The 22,090-nt window shown below is 42.1% G+C and overlaps 1 pseudogene; it reads right to left on the bottom strand.

Moving 5' to 3' along the window:
- Positions 1–647: 647 nt before the first annotated feature.
- Positions 648–17,188, bottom strand: LOC118653409 (annotated as a pseudogene).
- Positions 17,189–22,090: the final 4,902 nt, after the last annotated feature.

Raw genomic sequence — 22,090 nt, 5'->3', positions numbered from 1 at the left:
CAAGTTACTTGTACTATTGAATGCCTACACTCTAATTTCTCTGTTTGCATCTTTGTGTTGTCACTTTGCTTGCTCTTCTTGTTAGAGGAATAAGTGAAAATTAACTATAAATCATAAGTTGGCTCTGAAGGCTTTATTAGATTCCAATACAATTTTTTAAAAGCAGGAATGCTCAGAGGTGGTGCTGTATACTTCCTACTGCATCACATTAGGAGGTACATACTGTTCAACACTTGGTGGTGTTCAGATTGATCAGTCAATTCAGGTGGAGGTAATCTGAATGTTCCACCACAGGGTTACCTCGGAAATATTGTGGGTTCAGCTCCAGACAGCCTCAGTAAAATGAATATTTCCATAAATCAAGTCACATAAATCTATTGGTTTCCCAGTGTATATGAAAGTTATATTTACACTATACTGTAGTCTATTAAGTATGCAATAACATTATGTCCAAAACCACACGGTACATGCTTTAATTTAAAAATACTTTACTGCTAAAATATGCTAACCATCATCTGAGCCTTAATAATTGGTCATAATCTTTTTTTCAAAAAAATCTTTATTATTGAAAGTATTACATGTCCCTCCCTCTTTTCCCCCATTAACTCCTTCTAACCCCTCGCCCCCACCAATCCCAGGCCTTCAAATCATAATCTCTTTGCTGGTGAAGGGTCTTGCCTTAACGTTGATGGCTGCTAACTGACTAGGGTAGTAGTTCCTGAAGGTTGGACTGGCTGTGGCAATTTCTTTTTTTTTTTCTTCTTTTTTTTTCTTTAGCATTTTTTTTTTTATTGCTTAAAGTATTACAAAGGGTATTACATATGTGTCCATTTTATCCCCCCGCCCTAGACAGTCCCCTAGCCTCCCCTATCCCCCAATGTCTTATGTCCACTGGTTATGCTTATATGCATGCATACAAGTCCTTTAGTTGATCTCTTACCCCCCTACCTCCTGCCCCCCAACCCTCCCCGACCTTCCTGCTGCAGTTTGACAATCTGTTTGAGGCAGCTCTGCCTCTGTATCTATTATTGTTCAAAAGTTTATAATGGTCTCTATTATCCATGAATGAGTGAGATCATGTGGTATTTTTCCTTCATTGACTGGCTTATTTCACTTAGCATAATGCTCTCCAGTTCCATCCATGACGTTGCAAATGGTAAGAGTTCCTTCCTTTTTAGAGCAGCATAGTATTCCATCGTGTAGATGTACCACAGTTTTCTAATCCATTCATCTACTGATGGGCACTTAGGCTGTTTCCAGATCTTAGCTATGGTGAATTGTGCTGCTATGAACATAGGGGTGCATATATCCTTTCTGATTGGTGTTTCTGGTTTCTTGGGATATATTCCTAGAAGTGGGATCACAGGGTCAAATGGGAGTTCCATTTTCAGTTTTTTGAGGAAACTCCATACTGTCCTCCATAGTGGCTGCACCAGTCTGCATTCCCACCAGCAGTACACAAGTGTTCCTTGTTCTCCACATCCTCTCCAGCACTTGTCGTTTGTTGATTTGTTGATGATAGCCAGTCTGACAGGTGTGAGATGGTACCTCATTGTTGTTTTGATTTGCATCTCTCGGATGATTAGTGACTTTGAGCATGTTTTCATATGTCTCTTGGCTTTCTGAATGTCCTCTTTTGAAAGGTGTCTATTTAGGTCCTATGCCCATTTTTTGATTGGATTGTTTATCTTCCTTTTGTTAAGTTGTATGAGTTCCCTATAAATTTTGGAGATTAGGCCCTTATCAGATAGGACATTGGCAAATATGTTTTCCCACACAGTGGGTTTTCTCGTTGTTTTGTTGATGGTTTCTTTTGCTGTGCAGAAGCTTTTTATTTTGATGTAGTCCCATTTGTTCATTTTCTCTTTCGTTTCAAGTGCCCAAGGAGCTGTATCAGTGAAGAAATTGCTTCGGCATATGTCTGAGATTTTGTTGCCTTTGGATTCTTCTAGAATTTTTATGGTTTCCTGTCGTACATTTAAGTCCTTTATCCATTTTGAGTTTATTTTTGTGTATGGTGTAAGTTGGTGGTCTAGTTTCATTTTATTGCATATATCTGTCCAATTTTCCCAACACCATTTATTGAAGAGACTATCTTGGCTCCATTGTATGTTCTTGCCTCCTTTGTCAAATATTAATTGAGCATATTGGTTCGGGCCGATTTCTGGGCTCTCTATTCTATTCCATTGATCTATATGCCTATTCTTGTGCCAGTACCAGGCAGTTTTGAGAACAGTGGCTTTGTAATACAACTTGATATCTGGTATTGAGATCCCACCTACTTTGGTCTTTTTCAGGATTGCTGCAGCTATTCGGGGTCTTTTTTTATTCCAGATGAATTTTTGGAGAGTTCGTTCTAGATCTCTGAAGTATGCCGTTGGTATTTTAATGGGAAGTGCGTTGAATTTATAGATTGCTTTGGGTAGTATGGACATTTTAATGATGTTGATTCTACCAATCCATGAACATGGTATGTTCTTCCATCTGTTTATGTCTTCCTCTATATCTTTTTTCAACGTCCTGTAGTTTTCTGAGTAGAGGTCTTTTACCTCTTTAGTTAAGTTTATTCCTAGGTAGCTTAATTTTTTTGGTGCGATGGTAAACGGGATTGTTTTTATAATCTCTCTTTCTGAAAGTTCACTATTGGTGTATAGAAATGCCTTGGATTTCTTGGGGTTAATTTTGTATCCTGCTACATTGGCAAATTCATGTATTAAGTCCAGTAGCTTTTTGATGGAGTCTCTAGGGTTTTGAATGTATAATATCATGTCGTCTGCAAATAAGGACAGTTTTACTTCCTCTTTTCCAATTTGGATGCCTTTTATTTCTTCTTCTTGCCGAATTGCAATGGCTAACACTTCCAGTACTATGTTGAACAGGAGTGGTGAGAGGGGGCATCCCTGTCTTGTTCCTGTTCGTAGGGGAAATGGTGTTAGTTTTTGTCCATTGAGTATGATGTTGGCTGTGGGCCTGTCATATATGGCTTTTATTATGTTGAGGTATGATCCTTCTACTCCCACCTTGCTGAGAGCTTTTATCAAAAATGGGTGTTGAATTTTGTCAAATGCTTTTTCTGCATCAATTGATATGACCATGTGGTTTTTTTCTTTCAATTTGTTTATGTGATGTATCACGTTTATTGATTTGCGGATATTGTACCATCCTTGCATCCCTGGGATAAATCCTACTTGGTCATGGTGTATGATCTTTCTGATGTACTGCTGGATCCTATTTGCTAAGATTTTGTTGAGGATTTTGGCATCTATGTTCATGAGGGATATTGGCCTGTAATTCTCTTTCATTGTGTTGTCTTTACCTGGTTTTGGTATTAGGGTGATGCTGGCTTCATAGAATGAGCGTGGAAGTGTTCCTTCCTCTTGAATTTTTTGTAGTAGTCTGAGGAGGATAGGTTTTAGTTCTTCCTTGAATGTTTGGTAAAACTCCCCTGTGAAGCCGTCTGGTCCTGGGCCTTTGTTTGATGGAAGCTTTTTGATGACTGCTTCAATTTCTTCCATAGTTATTGGCCTGTTGAGATGTTTAGATTCTTCCTGATTGAGTTTTGGAATGTTGTATTTTTCTAGGAATTTGTCCATTTCCTCCAGGTTGTCTAGTTTGTTGGAGTAGAGCTGTCCATAGTATTTTTTAACAATCATTTGTATTTCTGTGGGGTCTGTTGTTATTTCGCCTCTATCGTTTCTGATTTTGTTTATTTGGGTACTCTCTCTTTGCTTCTTGGTGAGTCTGGCTAGAGGTTTGTCAATCTTGTTTATCCTTTCAAAGAACCAGCTCTTGGTTTCATTGATTTTCTGTATTGTTTTTTTGGTCTCTATGTCATTTATTTCTGCTCTAATCTTTATTATCTCCTTCCTTCTGCTCACTCTGGGGTTTTCTTGTTGCTCTCTTTCTAATTCTTTGAGTTGTAGAGTTAGATGATTTACTACCATTTTTTCTTATTTTTTGAGATAGGCCTGTAGAGCTATAAACTTCCCTCTCAGTACTGCTTTCATTGTGTCCCATAGGTTTTGGATTGTTGTGTTTTCATTGTCATTATTTTCCAGGATGTTTCGAATTTCTTCTTTGATTTCATTGGTAACCCAATCAATATTTAATAGCATGCTATTCAGCTTCCAGGTGTTTGAGTATTTTGGGTTGTTTTTATTGTAGTTTATTTCTAATATTATGCCATCGTGGTCTGCGAAGACGCTTTTTATGATTTCAATCCTCTTGAATTTGGGGATACTTTGCTTGTGACCCAATATATGGTCTATTTTTGAATATGTCTTATGAGCATTTGAGTAGAATGTATATTCCCTGGCTTTGGGGTGAAGTGTTCTGAAGATGTCTATTAAGTCCATCTGATCTAGTGAGTCATTTAGGATTGCTGTATCTTTGCTGATTGTTTGTCTAGAGGGCTTATCCAGTAATGTCAGTGGTGTATTAAAGTCCCCTACTATGATTGTATTGTTGTCAATCTCTCCTTTGATATCTTCCAGGAGTTTTTTTATGAATTTGGGTGCTCCTGCATTGGGTGCATATATGTTTACCAGGGTTATATCTTCTTGTTGTATTAATCCCTTTAGTATTATGAAGTGGCCTTCCTTATCTCTTGTTATGGCCTTCACTTGGAGGTCTATTTTGTCCGATATAAGTATTGCTACCCCAGCTTTCTTTTCCTTTCCATTTGCCTGAAAGCTATTTTTCCATCCTTTCACTTTCAGTCTGTGTGAGTCCCTTCTAATGAGGTGGGTTTCTTGTAGACAGCAGATGTATGGGTCATGTTTTTTTATCCATTCAGCCACTCGATGTCTTTTGTTTGGAGCATTTAGTCCGTTTACGTTTAAAGTTATTATTGAAAGGTATTTGTTTGTAGCCATTTCTGTTTTTGTGTGGCTGTTTTCTTTCTGAGCTTTTTATTTCTTATTTTTATACCAGTCCCTTTAGCATTCCTTGCATTGCTGGCTTGGTGGTGATAAACTCCCTTAGCCTTTTTTTGTCTGTGAAGCTTCTTATTTCCCCTTCAAGTTTGAATGATAGCCTTGCTGGATCGAGTATTCTTGGATTCAGTCCTTTGCTTTGCATCACTTTGTAAATTTCCGTCCATTCTTTTCTGGCCTGATGTGTTTCTGTTGAGAAATCATTTGACAATCTAATGGGAGATCCCTTGTATGTAACTTTCCGTCTCTCTCTTGCAGCCTGTAAGATTCTCTCTTTGTCCTGAATATTTGCCATGGTAATTATGATGTGTCTTGGTGTGGGTCTTTTCGGGTTCACCTTGTTTGGGACTCTCTGGGCTTGTGTGACTTTTTTCTTCCCCACCTCAGGGACGTTTTCTGATATTATTTCTTCTAATAGGTTTTCTAATCCTTGTTCATCCTTCTGTTGTTCTGGTACCCCTATTATCCGTATGTTGTTTCGTTTCATGTTGTCCCAAAGCTCCCTTAGGCTCTCCTCCTGTCTTTTCATTTTTTTCTCCAATTGCAGTACAATTTGGGTGTGTTTTGCTTCCTTGTCTTCTAATTCACTAATTCGGTCCTCTGCTTCACCCAGTTTACTGTTGATACTTTCAATGGAGTTTTTCATTGCAGCTATATCACTCTTCATTTCTTCTTGGGTCTTACTTAAGTTGTTGATTTTTTCATCTGTTTCTTCTAGCTTCTTCCATATGTTATCGATTTTTTCATCTGTTTCTTCTTGCTTCTTGCAGAGGTTGTCGATTTTTCCTCCATTCGGTTTATGCACTCTTGGACCCTTATTCTGAATTCTTTTTCTGTCATGTTGCATGCCTCTGTATTACTTAGCTGCTTTTCTGGAGAGTCCTCCTTCTCTTTCCTTTGGGGGTTTCTTTGTCTACCCATGTTTGATCTCACTGACATATCTAGACGTTGAGTCGTTCAGTGGCTGCTCCCTTGGTGGCAGTGACCCCTTGGTCTGTGGTTGCTCTTCGGGCGGTTGCGGTAGCAGCTGCTCTTCAGTTGGCAGCAGCTCCTCTGGTGGGTGCTGTTCACAGCTGTGGTGGCTCTTCTGACTGGTGGGTTGAGGTTTCACGTACAGCTGCTGTTCCTCAGCAGAGGGTGTGGTGCTCAGGAGGTTGCTGTTGCTTGGATCTGCTGCGTTGATTTAAAGGCACAAAATACAACACAACAAGGCACCACGTACCAGGCACTATACACAAATATATTCACGATATTAATAACCCCAAATAAAGGTGACCACCTGAATTAAGAGAATTAGGGGATAAGGAAGAAGGAAGAGAAAAAGATAAAAGAGGAAAAAGAAAAGAAAAGTAGGGACCAAAAAAAGGAGTGCAAAAATGAAATTGGGAAAAAGGAGGGGGGAAAATAAAAGCGAGAAAAGAAAAGAAAGAGCGAAAAGAGAGAATGAAGTGGAAGAGGGGAAGAGACTTTTTTATATGAGGAGAATACTCCTATAGAACAGCCATTAATCCTAACAAATTCCAGCAACAGCTCCCTGGAGATGAATGCAAACTAGAAACAACCAATAATATAACGATGAAAATAGAATGGAGAACACTAACCCCAAAATAAAATAAAGAGAAAATAAAATGGCACTTTAAAAAAAAATGGTAAAATGGTAGCAGTAATAATACTGGTTAAAAATAAGAAGGTAGTAATTAAAAGGGTAAAATCAGGTGATGGAAAAAAGAAGAAAAAAAAAGAAGAAAAGAAAAAAAAAAGAAAAAAAATGGTTTCTTAGTTAAAAGGTGGAAAAAGAAAAAAAATATTGCAGTAGTGAAGGTCCTTCGGTTCTTCTATTCCTCAGTGTGGCTCGCCTTAGACCTGCCAGGTATTCAGGAGAGTGTTGAGTTTCCCTGCGATACACTGTTCCTCTGTGTTGTAAACCACAGTCCTTATTTTAAAGCAAGCCGCATTTGTTTCCCAGACTGCCTTATTTTGTGTTTAGCAAAGAGTCAGTTTGTGGGTCAGCCTCTGGGTGGCAGTGTTCTGGGGTTGGCCTCTGAGGCTATAGAGCCTCTCTGTCCAGTGGAAGTTCACTGCCCAGAGCTGGCTGCGTAATATTTACCGGTGCTGTGTTTTTGCTGGGATTGAAAATCCCTCTATAGGCCAGACCCTGTTAACTCCCAGGGACTGATCAGGTTATTTTAATCCTTGATCTCCTACAGGGTGGAATCTGGGTGTGGCTGTGCTCCTTGCCTGGGGGCTGGGGGGAGGAGTCTCACTCTCCGGAGAGAATGGCTGCCCCAGTCCTGGGCTCAGGGGTATCTCAGCACTCAATTCGCTGCCACCTCTCCCGGCCCCCCTTCTCTCCTCAGTCTCTCCCCAGATTCCACTCCTCCGCACCCTCTCCCTCTCTTCAGCACAGGTGAGTGTCTGTATCCGAAATGTCCCATGAACAGGATTCAGTGAAAACAAACAAACAAACGCCGGCCGCGGAAATGGGGAAGGCTTGGTTTCTGTAAGCTTCTTCTCTTACCGGGACTGCATGGTCTGGTCAGCTCTTCAGGCTGCCCTCTTTAGGCTCAGTCCTCCGTGATCACAGAACCCAGCTCGCAATTCCCCTGGCGGCGCCAGGAATCCCGCGGTTCTCCTTTCCCCCGTCAGGGGCTGTGCCTGTCCCAAGGGACGTGGCTGTCTGCCACGCGGTCTCCCTCCGACTCTCTGGGCTCAGAGGTCTGGCAAACTTTCCTGCCCAAATCCCTGGTTTTTTTACCTTTCCAGGGGAGTTCTGCTCTTCCCGGCTGCAAACCGTCTCACCAGCTGAGCAATTTCGCCAATTCGGGGTGGATGTTACTAGTTTCAGCTGCTCACTCCATTTGCTCCGGGACACGACCTGGGACGCGTCTGCCTATACCGCCGCCATCTTTACCATCCCCATATCTCGGTCCTCAGGCAGCAGCAGGCTCTGCACAGGCAAGCTTGTGACTCATCTCGGCAATTTCTTAAAGTAAAACAATAATGAACTTTGCCTCATTAATTGACTTCCTTTCAGGAATGATTTCTCTGTAGCATTAGAGATACTCTTTGATAGCGTTCTACCCAGAGTAGAACTATTTTCAAATTTAGAGTCAGTCCTCTCAAACCCTGCCACTGCTTTGTCAACTAAGTTCATGTAATATTCTAAATCCTGTTCCCTTATTTCTACAATCTTCACAGAATCTTCACTAGGAGTAGATTCCATCTCAATAAACCACTGTCTTTGCTCTTCCATAAGAAGCAACTTGTCATCTGTTAAAAGTTTATTCTGAGGTTGCAGCAATTCAGACATATCTTCAGGCTCCACTTCTAATTCCAGCTCTCCTGTTATTTCTACCACATCTGTAGTTACTTCATCCACTGAAGTCTTGAACCCCTCAAAGTAATCTGTGAATTCCTGTTAATGTTGATTTCTTTCCCATGAATCATCACCATGTTTTTAATGGCATCTAGAATGATGACTCCTCTACAGAAGGTTTTCATTTCTTTGTCCAGATCCATCAGAGGAATAATAATCTATGGTAGCTATAACCTTATAAAATGTATTTCTTAAACAAACTTGAAAGTCGAATTTACTCCTTGATTCATGGGCTTCAGGATGGATGTTGTGTTAGCAGGCATGAAAACAACAATATTCTCATTGTACATCTCCATCAGAGCTCTTGGGTGATGAGGTGCATTGTCAATGAGCAGTAATATTTTGAAAGGCATCCTTTTTTCTGAACAGTAGGTCTTAGCAGTGAGCTTAAAATATTAAGTAAACCATGTTGTAAACCAGTGATGGCAAACCTTTTGAGCTCGGCATGTCAGCATTTTGAAAAACCCTAACTTAACTCTAGTGCCGTCTCACATATAGAAATTTTTTGATATTTTCAACCATAGTAAAACAAAGATTTATATTTTTAATATTTATTTTATATATTTAAATGCCATTTAACAAAGAAAAATCAACAAAAAAAATGAGTTCACGTGTCACCTCTGACACGCGTGTCATAGGTTCGCCATCACTGTTGTAAACAAACATGCTGTCATTCAGGCTTTGTTTTTCCATTTATAGAGGACAGACAGAGTAGATTTAGTGTCATTCTTAAGGGCCCTCGGAATTTTGAAATGGTAAATGAGCATTGGCTTCAACCTAAAGTCACCAGCTTCATTAGCCCCTAACAAAGTTTTAAAAGAGGCTGTCTTTTGAAACTTTGAAGCCAAGTATTGACCTCTCTTTAGTTAGGAAAGTCTTAGTTGGCATCTTCTTTCAATCTAAGTCTGTTTGGTCTACATTGGAAATCTGTTCCGTGCAGTCACCTTCATTAATTACCTTATCTAGATCTTCTAGATAATTTGCTGAAGCTTCTACATCAGCACTTGCTACTTCACCCTGCACTTTTATGTCATGGACAAGGCTTCTTTCCTTAAACTTCATGAACCAACACCTGCTACCTTCAAATTTCTGCAGCTTCCTCATCTTTCTTAGGCTTCATAGAATTAAAGAGACTTGGGGCTTTGCTCTGAATTGAGCTTTGGTTTAAAGGAATATCAGTAACTACAGGCCTGGTGCACGAATTAATGCACAGGTGGGGTCTGGCTGGCCTGCCCTGATCAGGGCTGACCGGGAGGGATGGCCGGGGGGAGGGGCCACAGGCAGTTGGCCAGCTGGCCCTGCCCCCTGGTCAAACTCCCAGTTGAACTCCTGATTGAACTCCGGGTTGAGGGAACAATTGTATATTAGCCTTTTAATATACAGGATAAATAAGGCTGTTTCACTTATCATTCATGTGTTCACAGGAATAGCACTTTTCATTTCCTTCAAGAAAATTTTCTTTGCATTCACAATTTGGCTACATGTTTGGTGCAGAGGCCTAGCTTTTGACCTATCTTGACTTTCAACATGCCTTCCTCACTAAGCTTAATCATGTCTGAGTTTTGATTTAGAGTAAGGGATGTGTAATTCTTTCCTTTACTTGAATACTTAGAGGCCACTGTAGGGTATTAATTGGCCTAATTTCAATATTGTTCTGTCTCAGGGAATAGTGAAGCTGTTGAAGAGAAAGAGAATAGACAGTTGGTGGTACAGTCAGAACACACACAACATTTCTCAATTAAGTTCTCCATTTTATAAGGGTGTGGTTTGTGGTGCCTTAGAAGTATTACAATAGTAACATTAAATATCACTGATCAAAGATCGCTATAACAAGTATAATTATAATTTAAAAGTTTGAAATATTGTGAGAATTACCAAAATATGACACAGATATTAAGTGAACAAATACTGTTGGAAAATGGCAGCAATAGACTTGCTTGAGGCAGGGTTGCCACAGTCTTCAAATTGTAAAAAAAAAAAAAAAAGCAATATTTGTAGTTAAAGTGAAGCACAATAAAACAAGGTGCACCTGCATAAAGTTCCCCATCAACCTTTTACTTTACGTTTTCATTAATTGATGGTCCTTGTCTGAAAAATATTTATTGGGATTGCAAATGATGATAGTCTAAATCCATAATTTCTTATCTTTCTTTTACTTTTATTTTATTTAATTTTTAAATCTTTATTGTTGAGAGTATTGCAGATGTCCCTGATTTTTCTCTTCATTACCCCCTAAACCCAGTTCCCACCCCACTCCAGGCCTTCACCACCCTATTGTTTGTGTCCATAGGTAATGCATATATGCATATGTCCTTTGGTTAATCTCTTCCAACACCTACTTCCTTCCTTCCCTCTGAGATTAATCTGTTTGTTCCATATTTCCATGCCTCTGGTTCTACTTTATTCATCAGTTTATTTTGTTCATTAGATTTCTTGTTTGCTTATTTTGATTTTTAGATTCAATTGCTGATAGCTATGTATTTGCCATTTATTGTTCATAATTTTCTTCTTCCTCTTCTTCTTCTCTTCCTCCCCCTCCTTCTCCTCCTCCTCTTCCTCTTTCTTTTTCTTCTCCTTCCTTCTTCTTTTTTCCTCTTCCTTGTCTTAAAGAATACCCTTCAACATTTCATGTAATACTGTTTTGGTGGTAATGAACTCCTTTAGCTTTTTCTTGTCTGTGCACAAGAAATGACAGCTTTGCTGGGTAGAGTAATCTTGGTTGTAGGTTCTTGCTTTTCATCACTTTGAATATTTCTTGCCACTCCCTTCTGGCCTGCAAAGTTTCTGTTGAAAAATCAGCTGATAGTCATATGGCATTCCCTTGTAGGTAAAGGCTTTTCTCTTGCTTTTAAGATTCTCTCTTTGTCTTTAGCCATTGGAATTTTAATTATGATGCGTCTTGGTGTGGGCCTCTTTGGATACCTCTTGTTTGGGACTTTCTGTGCTTCCTGGACTTGTAAGTCTATTTCTTTCACCAGGTAGGGAAAGTTTTCTGTCATTATTTCTTCAAAAATGGTTTCAATATCTTGCTCTCTCTCTCTTCTCCTTCTGGACCTCCCATAATGTGAACATTGGTACACTTGAAGTTGTCCCAGAAGCTCCTAATGCTATCTTCATATTTTTCTATTATTTTTTTCTTTTTGCTCTTCTAATTGGGTGTTTTTTGCTTCCTCATATTTCAAATCTTTTATTTGATTCTCAGAATCCTCTACTCTACTGCTGAATCCCTGTAAATTATTCTTTATTTTAGTTAGTATATGCTTAATTTCTGACTGGTCTTTTATTATGTATTTGTCATTCTCACTAAAATCCTTAGAAGTCTCACTAAGTTCCTTTAAGCTCTCATTAAGTCCCTTGAAGCTCTCATTGAGATCCTTGAGTAACCTTATAGCCATGGTTTTGAACTCTGTATCTAGTAGCTTGCTTGCTTCCACTTCTTTCATTTGTAACATGCTTGTCTCCGCATTTTGGCTGCTCCCCTGTGTTTGTTTCTATGTATTACGTAGAGCTGTTATGTCTCCTGGAATTGGTAGAGTGGCCTTGTGTAGTAGGTGTCCTATAGGGTCCAGTGGCTCAGCCTCCCCAGTCACCTGAGCTGGGCATTCTAGGTGTGCCCCTGTGAGGACTGTGTGCGCAGTCTTGTTGTAGTTGAGCCTTGATTGCTGTAGTTGGCATCACTGGGAGGAATTGACCATCAGTCCAATTGGCTGTGAGGACAAGCTGCAATGACAGTGGAAGAGCTGCTGTGCAAGAGACAACCCTATGGAGCAGGGGGGCTTTTGTGCTCACTGAGTCTGTCACTTGAGTGTGTTGCTCATGGATGTGTAGAGTTGTAATCTGGTGTAGTCTGAAGCTGTCCACTGGGTGCACTGGCTCTGGGGCCCCCAAGAGTTGCAAAGTCACCCATTGCCTGTGCCCTGCTGGAGGCCACCTGCCAGGAGCTACAGAGTGATCTGCAGATAGCTGCTACTTGTGTTGGGCTTAGAAGTGCCCAGAAGAGGCGAAGCTGTGAAACAAGGAAGGCTGCTGCTAGTGCCAGGCCTAGGGCCACTGATTGAGAGTAATGGGTCATACTGACAACAGCTGCTATTTGTTTCAGAGATTTTAGGAAAGCCTGAAACCTGAGCCAGGACAGGCCATTCATATGGAAAAGCTGCTGCAAACAGCTTGGGTGGAGCTGCAACTTGGATGGGGCAGGGTCACAGGGAATTACCAGGGCGGAGTGAACAGTGTGAGCCATGTTGATGGAGATTCAGATATGGCCCCTGCCAGTTAGCTCTGTGACAGGGGAGGTCTCAGCATAGGAACAATGACCTCTGCCAGCACTTTTCTCTGGGAGAAAGTTGCCCCTGAGTTCTTGCCCCAATGCCAGACAATCCAGTTCCTCCTGCTATGTCCCTGGATCCCCCCATGCCATGTACTAGTGCTGGAGCTCAGAGGGAGCGAGTCCAAGTAAGTCAATGTGCTGGCCCTTTAAAAGTAACTGCCTGGGACTCCAGCAGCCTCTGTGTCATTCAGCCAAAATCCCTGCTACTTTTAATAGCTCGAAGTTACAGGAACTTCTCTTCCCAGCACTGAAATCCTGTGATGAGGTGTCTGGTGCGGGGCTAGGACCCCTTGCTCCTCAGGGGAGGCTTCCAAAGCTTAGATATTCCTCCCAATTAAAAAAAAGAATGCCACACATGGATATTGGACCAGCCCACTCTGCACCTCTGCCCCTCCTACCAGTCTCAATGTGTTTTCTTCTTTACTTCTCTAGTTGTAGGACTTTCATTCAGCCAGATTTCAGGTGGTTCTGAATGATGGTTGTCCTGTACTTTAGTTGTAATTTGGATGTGGTTGTGGGAGGCAGCCAGTACCATGTTTAACTACACTGCCATCTTGTTTTTTCTCACCATCATTTATTGTAATTTATTAACTAGTTCCTTCTGTATAGAACTTAGCCTCATCAACCATGGCTATTTTATTACTATGAAATACAATTTATATAGGAATGATAGGATAAATGCTTAACTCTTTACTTTTAATTGAAAATTTTAAAAAAGTTGGTGCATGTAGTGAATATTATGATATGCCAGCCCATCTCCCATTTCAATAAAGAAGTTTTTGGTTGAGCTGCTGTGAGAACTGTAGCAAAGCTACCTCCACTCTTAGAACTTCAGGGATTGCTTCAGGTGCAAGGCATTGCCTCACGCAAGGTCACAAAGTTTCCTGGGGAAGCCCAATGCAGGGACTAGCAAAGAAAGGCCTTACTGTCTCAACCCAACTTAGGATAATTCGGAGTGGTCACTCCAGATCTCTCAGTGGGATTGTCAGAGGCTACTGTTGGACCTGCAATACAGCTTGAATCCCGCCCCCCCGACTATGTCTGTTTTCTTCTACAGGTGTTAATCTCAAAGACTCCTCTTAAAAAGCTTCCTGAACACTACATTCTGTATTATAGTCAGCTTTCTGGGGAACTCAAATTATGACACTTGAAACTGAGAGTTAGTCAAGAAATCCATCACTTAGATGGGATTTGGGAACTAGATCACTCACTGCACAATTGGCAGCAAGGACCATATCACAGAGGGTAGGTGGAGCATAGATAGCCCCCTGCCACAAAGTGGCAGTCCTATTCTTGTTAAGATGTTCACCAGGTGGTGAATTAAGATGATATACTGATAGAAGGGGACAGGGAACTGGTGTGATGTATCAAGTATTTGAGAAATATGGGGAAGAGATTAGCTATCAGCCTATATAATTTGGTGTTTATTGAACTCCAACGAAGATTAAACTCCTAATGGTGTTTGCTATGCCAAAACCAGGGTGCTTCCTGGAAAAGAAGAGGATGTTGATAAATGGTTTGGGGATATCTAGATTGATGCTACCAATCTCTTGATTACTCAGATTTCCCTGAATCTTCTGAGCCTGAAGAATTGTCTTGACTTCCTTGTTGATAGAACACCCCCATGCACACTTCTTGCTTGGAGACGATGCAGAGCTTAGTCCTTGTGTTGGGCTTTCCCAGGAAACATTGCAGCCTTGAGTGGGGCAATGCATCATCTGCATTATCCACAAGATAATATGTGTACTCACTTCCCCTCCTGGTGACTAGGCCCATAACGAGGGTTAAGGCACAGCATGAACATTCTAGGCCTGATAAGAGAGGAAAATTACTGTACCCCAAGGAGTTGCAAGACTGAGCCAGCATATATTGGCAGGAGCTTCAAGAATTCACTTGAAATTGGATTCTGAAACTGCTTGATCAAGGGAGCTGGACTATAAGCTTGGATAAAGGGGTGTTTATCAATGTGCGAACACTCTCCTGGAATATAAGATTTAACACCTTGGCAAGGACCACAAGAGATGGCGCAAACTCATTACTAGGATAGTTCCTAGTAGTATAGAGAAAGTGATGATGCATGCTAAGTGATGTGGAAATGCTTTGCTGTGGCAGTAGTGGAAAAAGGAATGAAAAGATTCCGAACTGAGCATACTAGAGTTGATATACTGACAAAACTGGAAAATTAAAAGAGAAAAGCACAGAATACAGTGGGGCCTTGACTTACGAGTTTAATTCGTTTAGACACCGAGCTCGTTAAGGAGCTCGTTAACTCAAATTACTCTATCAACTCAATGCAAAAAATCGGCCGAGAGACAGCTGGTATCTCAAAACTCGTTAGTTGGGACACTCGTAACTCAAGGCCCCACTGTACACCATTTACCAAGGATGAGAAACAAGCTGGTAAGAGGGACACCAGCACCACTAAGAAATATAACAGTGGCTCTCCTCTGTATGTTAGCTTGACAGGGGAAATGGCCATTACAGAACTAGGCTCATGATAGCAGTGGGGATTATAGGTTCTGAAAAAATAGAGATTCTATGGCTGAGTATAATCATCAAAAGTCAGGTGGGTGTTATTATCATAAGGAGTGATAAGCTTGGAGAAGAAGCTAGAGGAGCCAGAATTGCAATTATGGACATGGTAAATAGAACATGGCATTCCTAGGGGACAAATAGATGTGCAAGGAAAATAAATGTCCATTCTGGTGATGTTTTAACCAGAACTCTTATGTCTGAAATGAGCATTTACAGTCTTCCTAGCGGAGTGACCCATAGCCATTTCTTCCTCTTAGTACAGAACATTTTGAGAGCCTTGTTTGGCCTCTGTTCTGATTTGCCTCAAAACTTGGAACTTCTAAAACTGCCCATTTACAGCCTTCTTCTAAGGTGTGTGGTCTATGTCTCACACTTTGGGGAACTGGAATGCTTTACTCAGTATTGGCGTGTTTGCTACTTGAGGGACTTGGTGTATAAACAAAAGCTTTGTTTCACCCAAAGTATTTGGCCTCCTGATTGGAATCTAGGGTCAGAGGCCTCCTCTCTGCACCTCTCCAGCTCCCCAAGACAGAGAGGGAATCCTGAGGGAGCTGCTCAAAGTCTAGGGTTTGGCCTCCTTCAGGCCTTGCAGCCGCTGCGCACCAATAAACAAAAGCAGCAAATGACTGCATACACTTCCCATTGCTGTGGCTTCGCAGGGCTGTAAGAAGGCAACACAAGGTTCCCTATACTTCACCATCAAACAGGGCAGCAGCAGCTGGCATGTTGTGAGGGAGGACTCCAGGGAACAGAGTCTGTCAGTGGGCACAGCATGGATGCCAGTTGTGAAACCCTGGGTCTCACTGTAAGAGGAGTAGGGAGTTGCTTCAGTGTGTGTGTGTGTGTGTGTGTGTGTGTGTGTGTGTGTGTGTGTGTGTGTGTGTGGTGGGGCAGGGGTGTCTCTTAGACTCCCTAGGAATCCACTCTGTCTTGGAGCAGGCCAGCCTCCCTCTGATCCACGTCCTTGGGTCCCAAGCCTTGAGCCATCTGTATGATCTTCATTTCAGCTGGTCCAGGCTGAGCTCCTCTAGCCACTGTCCCAGGCAAATGGAGGAGCTGGGAGGAGCCACAGAGGCACCTGACATTTCCTCCTGTAACAGGGAGCTGGAATGCTTCAACACACTTAAACTTATTACCATGCAGGGCGCTCCCCAGGAGAGGAGGGGGTTTCTCCTAGCACCTTGTGATTCAGTCTCTAAGGCCACTTGTTCCACGTTCTCAGATGGATGTGACAGAGGTAGTGGGTCATAAGAAATGGGCTCCTGTCTCAATTGAATTGGCCTGTGACCTTAGGGAAGTGTCACAAGCCATGTTCCCAGGGAAACAGTGTGAGACAGAGCTAAGTGAACAGGAGGATTCTTGGGGAGCTCACCTAGGATCAACACCTGCTGTGGGGGAGGAGTAGAGAAGAAAGCAGGACTGGTCAGAGAAGGAAGTTTAACTGTGTTGCACCCACAACAAAGGCTCCCACAGGGAACTCTGGAGCCAGCGTGGCCCCTCAGAGTTGTCTTAAATTGTGGTGAAGGGACCAGGACTTTACATCCCTGCACTGACCAGTCCTCTGGGTTGGGTGCATAACCTCGGGCTTGGTGGCTTTCTTCAGCCAAAGGCCATTCCTGGCGAGGGACTCAGTACACTGTCCATCACCAATACTCCCTACAGATGGGAACCAGGGCTCCAGCACTAAAGGGGAGGGGGAGCTGGGCAGTGCCCCACAGCATCCTTTCAGCAAGCTTCTTGCCCTCTCCTGGCCCCAGTTTTCTCATCTTTCAGATGAGTGGTGAGGATGAGCTCTAGGATCCCTTCTAGCTTCCACCAGCCCACCCCTCTGCTCTTACTATCACCTCCCTTTCTCTTAGGCTACATCTAATCTGACCTCCCACCCCTTCTTAATGTTTTGTAGTGACTTCTCATTGACTCTGATAAAGTACAAATTCCTTAAGTGACTTACAGGGCCCTGCACAATGGAGCTCTGTCCTATCCCTTCAGCTTCCTTCCTCATTACTTACTCTCCATGACCAACATTTGGTTTCAACATGTTTTCCTTGAAAATACTCTCCCTCCTTTCCTCTGTTCTTTCAATAACGATGTGTCCTTTAGGCATTTATGAGCAGGGTATAATGGAAGGGGCTTCGGACCTAGATTTGGGATGAAATCCCAGGTTTACCTCTGATCAGTTTTGTTACCTTAATCAGGTCACTTAAGCTCCTGAGGTTCAGTTTCCTCATCTGAAAAAATGGCGATGTCTTTTAAGAAATCTGTGTATGGTTGTTGTGGGAAGCAAATAAGGAAACATATGTCAAGGATTTAGTGTGAGGCTTGATAGAGCTCAAATATTGGTTCTCTTCCCTCTTACCTTTGTTGAAATAACTGAACCTAAATACTATCTAATGATACATCCATTTAAGTAATATTTAGAATACATTAAGTGCTAAACATAATTTGGTACTTTTCTTACACACACACACATATATATATATATATATATATATATATATATATATATATATATATATATATATAATCAAGTCACTCAGAAATTTTAGACTAGTGCCAAATAAATTCCTAGTCTTTGTTCAGGCTGCTCCCTGGTCTGTGTCTCTCTCAGCAGCCAAGGCATCTCTGCCTCAGTCCTAAGAACTTAAGAACATAGAAGCGTTTTTATCCCCCTGACCAAGAGGCATCAGTCAACATCCCTGGGAACTTATTGGAAACACACATTCTCAGCCACCACCATCCCAGACCTGCTGACCAGAAGCTTTGGGGGTGGGCCCAGCAATCTGGAATACCAAGCATCCCTGCCCCAGATGACTCTGATGAAAACTCAGTTTGAGAACTACCTCTGCTCTATAGCACAGGACTATAGCACTTGGGCCACATGTCCTGGTGTTTATCGGTGCCTTCATTCCCTCTATGACCCAGAAAGATGGAGGCATGACAGCAGAGGTTTGGTGACTCCAGTAAACAGTGGGCCTTTGACAGGAGGTTCAGGGTGCATAAGTTGTCTCATTGGCCAAAGTAAGAGCCCCAGGAGTGGGTTGCTGGGCTCTGCCTAAGGCTTGTCTCATGAAGCCAGAACCTCCTCCAGGTCACATGGTACATTCCCTGCCTCTGGGCAAGTCCTCCCAGGACCAGATACTCCTGATCTTCAAGCCTACTCAGCACAGTCCCTAAAGCGGTGGTTTTCAAAGTGTGGCCCCCAGACCAATAGCATTGGAACCACATGTTAGGAATGAAAATTCTTAGGCCCCAACCCAGCCCTGTAGGTGATTTTGATTCCAGTTCAAGTTTGAGAACCACTGGCCTAGACTTTATGAACTATTTTAACTTAATTTATTTTCCCAGCCTCCTCATTCTCTGGCTACTTCTTCCTTACCATGGAGAAGATAAAAAGGAAGACAAAAAACATATTGATGGAGAAGATATATAAAGCCCTGTTCCTTAATTTGAAGGAACTCCTTTCTACTTTACTGTTTGGATTATCTGTTCCTACCTGCCATTTTGAATAGGACCCATGATTGGTCTAACTTGATTTATATTTGGTACTTATTTCTCCAATGGCTTGTTGTTACTGGTAAAAGCTTCACCACAGAAAAACAGAATGTTTGGAATATAATATGAATAAGCATTTGAGCAGAGATTTAGTTTCATTATAGCCATTGACATGGTACGTTCTACAGCTCTGATTTTACTTCCAGTTGTGAAGACTTGGGGAAGGCAAACATATTTCAGAAAATAAATACAGAAATAAAGGGCAGAGGTTGGGGAGATATACTTTTCAACTGGCAGCTCAATTATAGATCTAAATAGATCTAGAAAGCTAAATTAGCCAGGCAGCTTTACAGCAAGGGAAACGGGAATGCAAGAAGCATAATTAAGCTATGGAGACCTCACTGGGGAAGTAGGGAACTTGGAGACAGGAGATCTGGCTTAAGGCTGGATAGGAGACCAGGGGTGGGAGAGAGCTCTATGGGAGAAGCCCAGAGGGTATATCAGGGGCTTTGGCTTAAGGTCCAGGGTCACATGGACAAACAACTAAAGGACTTCCCAGCCAGAGTGATGGCTCCATAAAATGCTTGCTGGGAGAGGAGTCAGTGCTCACCCATGTACCTGCCAGTCTGAAGGAGATGGAAAAAAAACAAAGTGTTGAATAAGCCTCCTAGTCTCCTTCCCAGCACCTGAAACTGGCCTGCAATCAGCTCACTACTTTTACCCAACTTGTCTCCAGCTCAGTGCCAAGCATAAAAGGCATTCCTAGAGAAAATCATTCTCCCTTCTGGGCTTCATTGGCTAAATGGATTTCCTCCTTCTTTCTGTTCTTAGGGTCTTAATAGGGGCCTGAGTGGACCTGCCAGGGACTGACACCTTGGTCAGCACAGAGCATGTGTGCTCCATGATTTCCGTTTTCCCACTGTGCCTCTGGGCAGCCCTCCTCTTCCTGGTTGCTGCCTGACAAGAATCCCAGAGCATCTCAGGGCGGAAAAGAGGAAGCTCCAGCTATCTAGGGGGATGAGAAGTGGGGAACCTGTGGGTGGGGTGGTGAGCTCCAGACTAGGCAGGAGTGTTCTGTTAGCTCACCAAAAGCTGAATCTTCTGGGAGTGCTCTTAGTGCCAATTGGACACCAGGTCAGTCTTCAACTCTGCATTAAGGAGGTGTGTTCCCTGGGTACATGGGGTTCAGAGGGAAGAAGGCACCTATGCACAAAGTACTGGATGCATTGCTTGTTAGCTCACACAGGAGGGGCTAGATCAGGTGTGTATATTTGTTTGGGGGATGGGGCTACTTAAATAGCATGTTACATGGGTTATATGCATTGTCAAAGCCATCAAATTGTACTCTTAAAAATTGTTCATTTCATTATTTGAAAAATTTACCTAAAATAATAACTGTTAAGAAACATTGATTTCTAACAATATGCATGATGAATTATTTCAAGGGAAGCTCATGGTGTCTGCAACTTACTTTGAAATGCATTAAAACTTATGTGATGTGATACACAGATATAAGAATGGATAACCATGTGATAAAGCAAACATAATAAAATGTAAAATTTAGAACTAGTTGGTGTCTATATGAGTGTTAACTTTATCATTCTTCCAATTTTTTGTAAATTATAATTTTTTCTTAAAATGGAATAGTGGAAAAAATAATATTGTATTTGGCAGGGAAGTGTGGAAAGTAGAGTCATTCTCAATGATCTAAGTATGCAAGAGATTAGACACTGCATATCTATATTTAGGTCATTAATCTGACCCCTGGAAAAAAAAGCAGATAGATCTTGGTAAATGATAGAGCGTGGTCCAAACTTCTGCCACTATGCTATAGGTGGTATATTTGCTAGAGCATATTAACACAGCCTCAGGTATATGGAATGCTGCAATTAATTTGGTGAATATGTTCTTTTCTATATTATTCAGTAAAAGATGATCAGAAGACCTTCAGATCTATATGGGACAGACAACAATATACATTTGTAATTTTATTACCGGGCTATGTTAACTCTTACCCTCTGTTACAGTATAGTCTGGAGAGAACTTGATACCCCACAGGACATCACATTAATCCATTATATAAAAGAAATGTTAATCAGACTGGATAAGTAAAAAATGGCTTGCACATTGGTGGCCTTGGTGATATACAATCGCTTACAGCATGGGAGATAAACCCTATAATCATTCAGGGGCTTGGCACATCAATAAATTTCTTAAGTGTCTATTGGTTAGGGGCACACTGAGTAATCCCATCCAACATAAAAGACAAACTATTGCACTTGGCACCTCTCATCACGAAAAGGAAAGTGCAACTTCTGGTAGGCTTCTTCTGGTTCTACAGACAGTATATTCCTCACCTTGGAATACCGCTCTGACCCATATGCTACATGATGTGAAGACTGATACTTCAAGTGGAAGTCAAAGCAGGGAGCACTCTGCAGAAGATCTTTACTGCAGTGCAAGCAGCCCTGCTGTTTTGGCTATATGAACAGATTACTCTATGGTATTAACGGTAGTAATGATGGAAAAAGATGCTCTGTGGAAGTTTTTACAAATTCCATCGGATAATCATAATGAAGACCCCTGGAGTTTTGGAGCCAGGCCATGACATCTTCAGAAGAGAATTATATGTCTTTGAAAAACAACTCTGAGCATGCTACTTGGTCCTGGTATAAATGGAGCAAGCTGCTTGTGGGACACCAGGTGAGCATGTGGCCACAAGAGTTCATCATGAGCTGGGTTCTGTCAGGCCCACCAAATCTCAAGGGCACATTGGCATAACAATAAGCTTCCATAAGGAAGTGATACTTCAGCACAAGTAGGACCAGAGGACATAAGTAGCTATATGAGTGGGTTGCCCAGACTCCCATGTCATCCGCCACTATTTCACCAGCATCTCCTGCTATGCTTACACTATGGTATACTAGAGGCCCAGTGCACGAAATTTGTGCACTGGTAGGGTCCCTAGCGGCTGCCAGCTGCTGGCTGGGTACTCCCTCCCTTCCCCCAGCCACCTGCTGCCACTGCTGCCGCCAGCCAGGGCCTCCATCCTTTCCCCCAGCCAGCCCCTCCCCCTGGTCGAACTCCCAGATAAACTCCCGGTTGAAGTGACAATTTGCCTACTACACTTTTATTATATAGGATGGGAGCATCCAGCTGACAAGGGAGAAAAAGCCAGAGCTTGTTTCATCGGTGGATTGCCATGGTGCATGGTTGTGAGCTGAAAATGAATGACAGTCCTACTCATGATGACCTTGAAAGAAAGTGATGAGGGATAACTCTGAAGGGCCATTCTAATTGAGACTATCTTCGAGCCTACATCACAGCTTTCCTTCTCCCTCTGCTCACTGCTGTTTCTTTCCTCTCCCTTCCCTAGGTGGTGATCCAAAGGTTAATTAATTGACATGCTGCTTATTAACACTATCT

This window comes from Myotis myotis, unplaced genomic scaffold (genome assembly GCF_014108235.1).
Source record: "Myotis myotis isolate mMyoMyo1 unplaced genomic scaffold, mMyoMyo1.p scaffold_m19_p_4, whole genome shotgun sequence".
Lineage (NCBI taxonomy): Eukaryota > Metazoa > Chordata > Mammalia > Chiroptera > Vespertilionidae > Myotis > Myotis myotis.
This window is presented reverse-complemented; position numbering and strand designations above follow the sequence as displayed.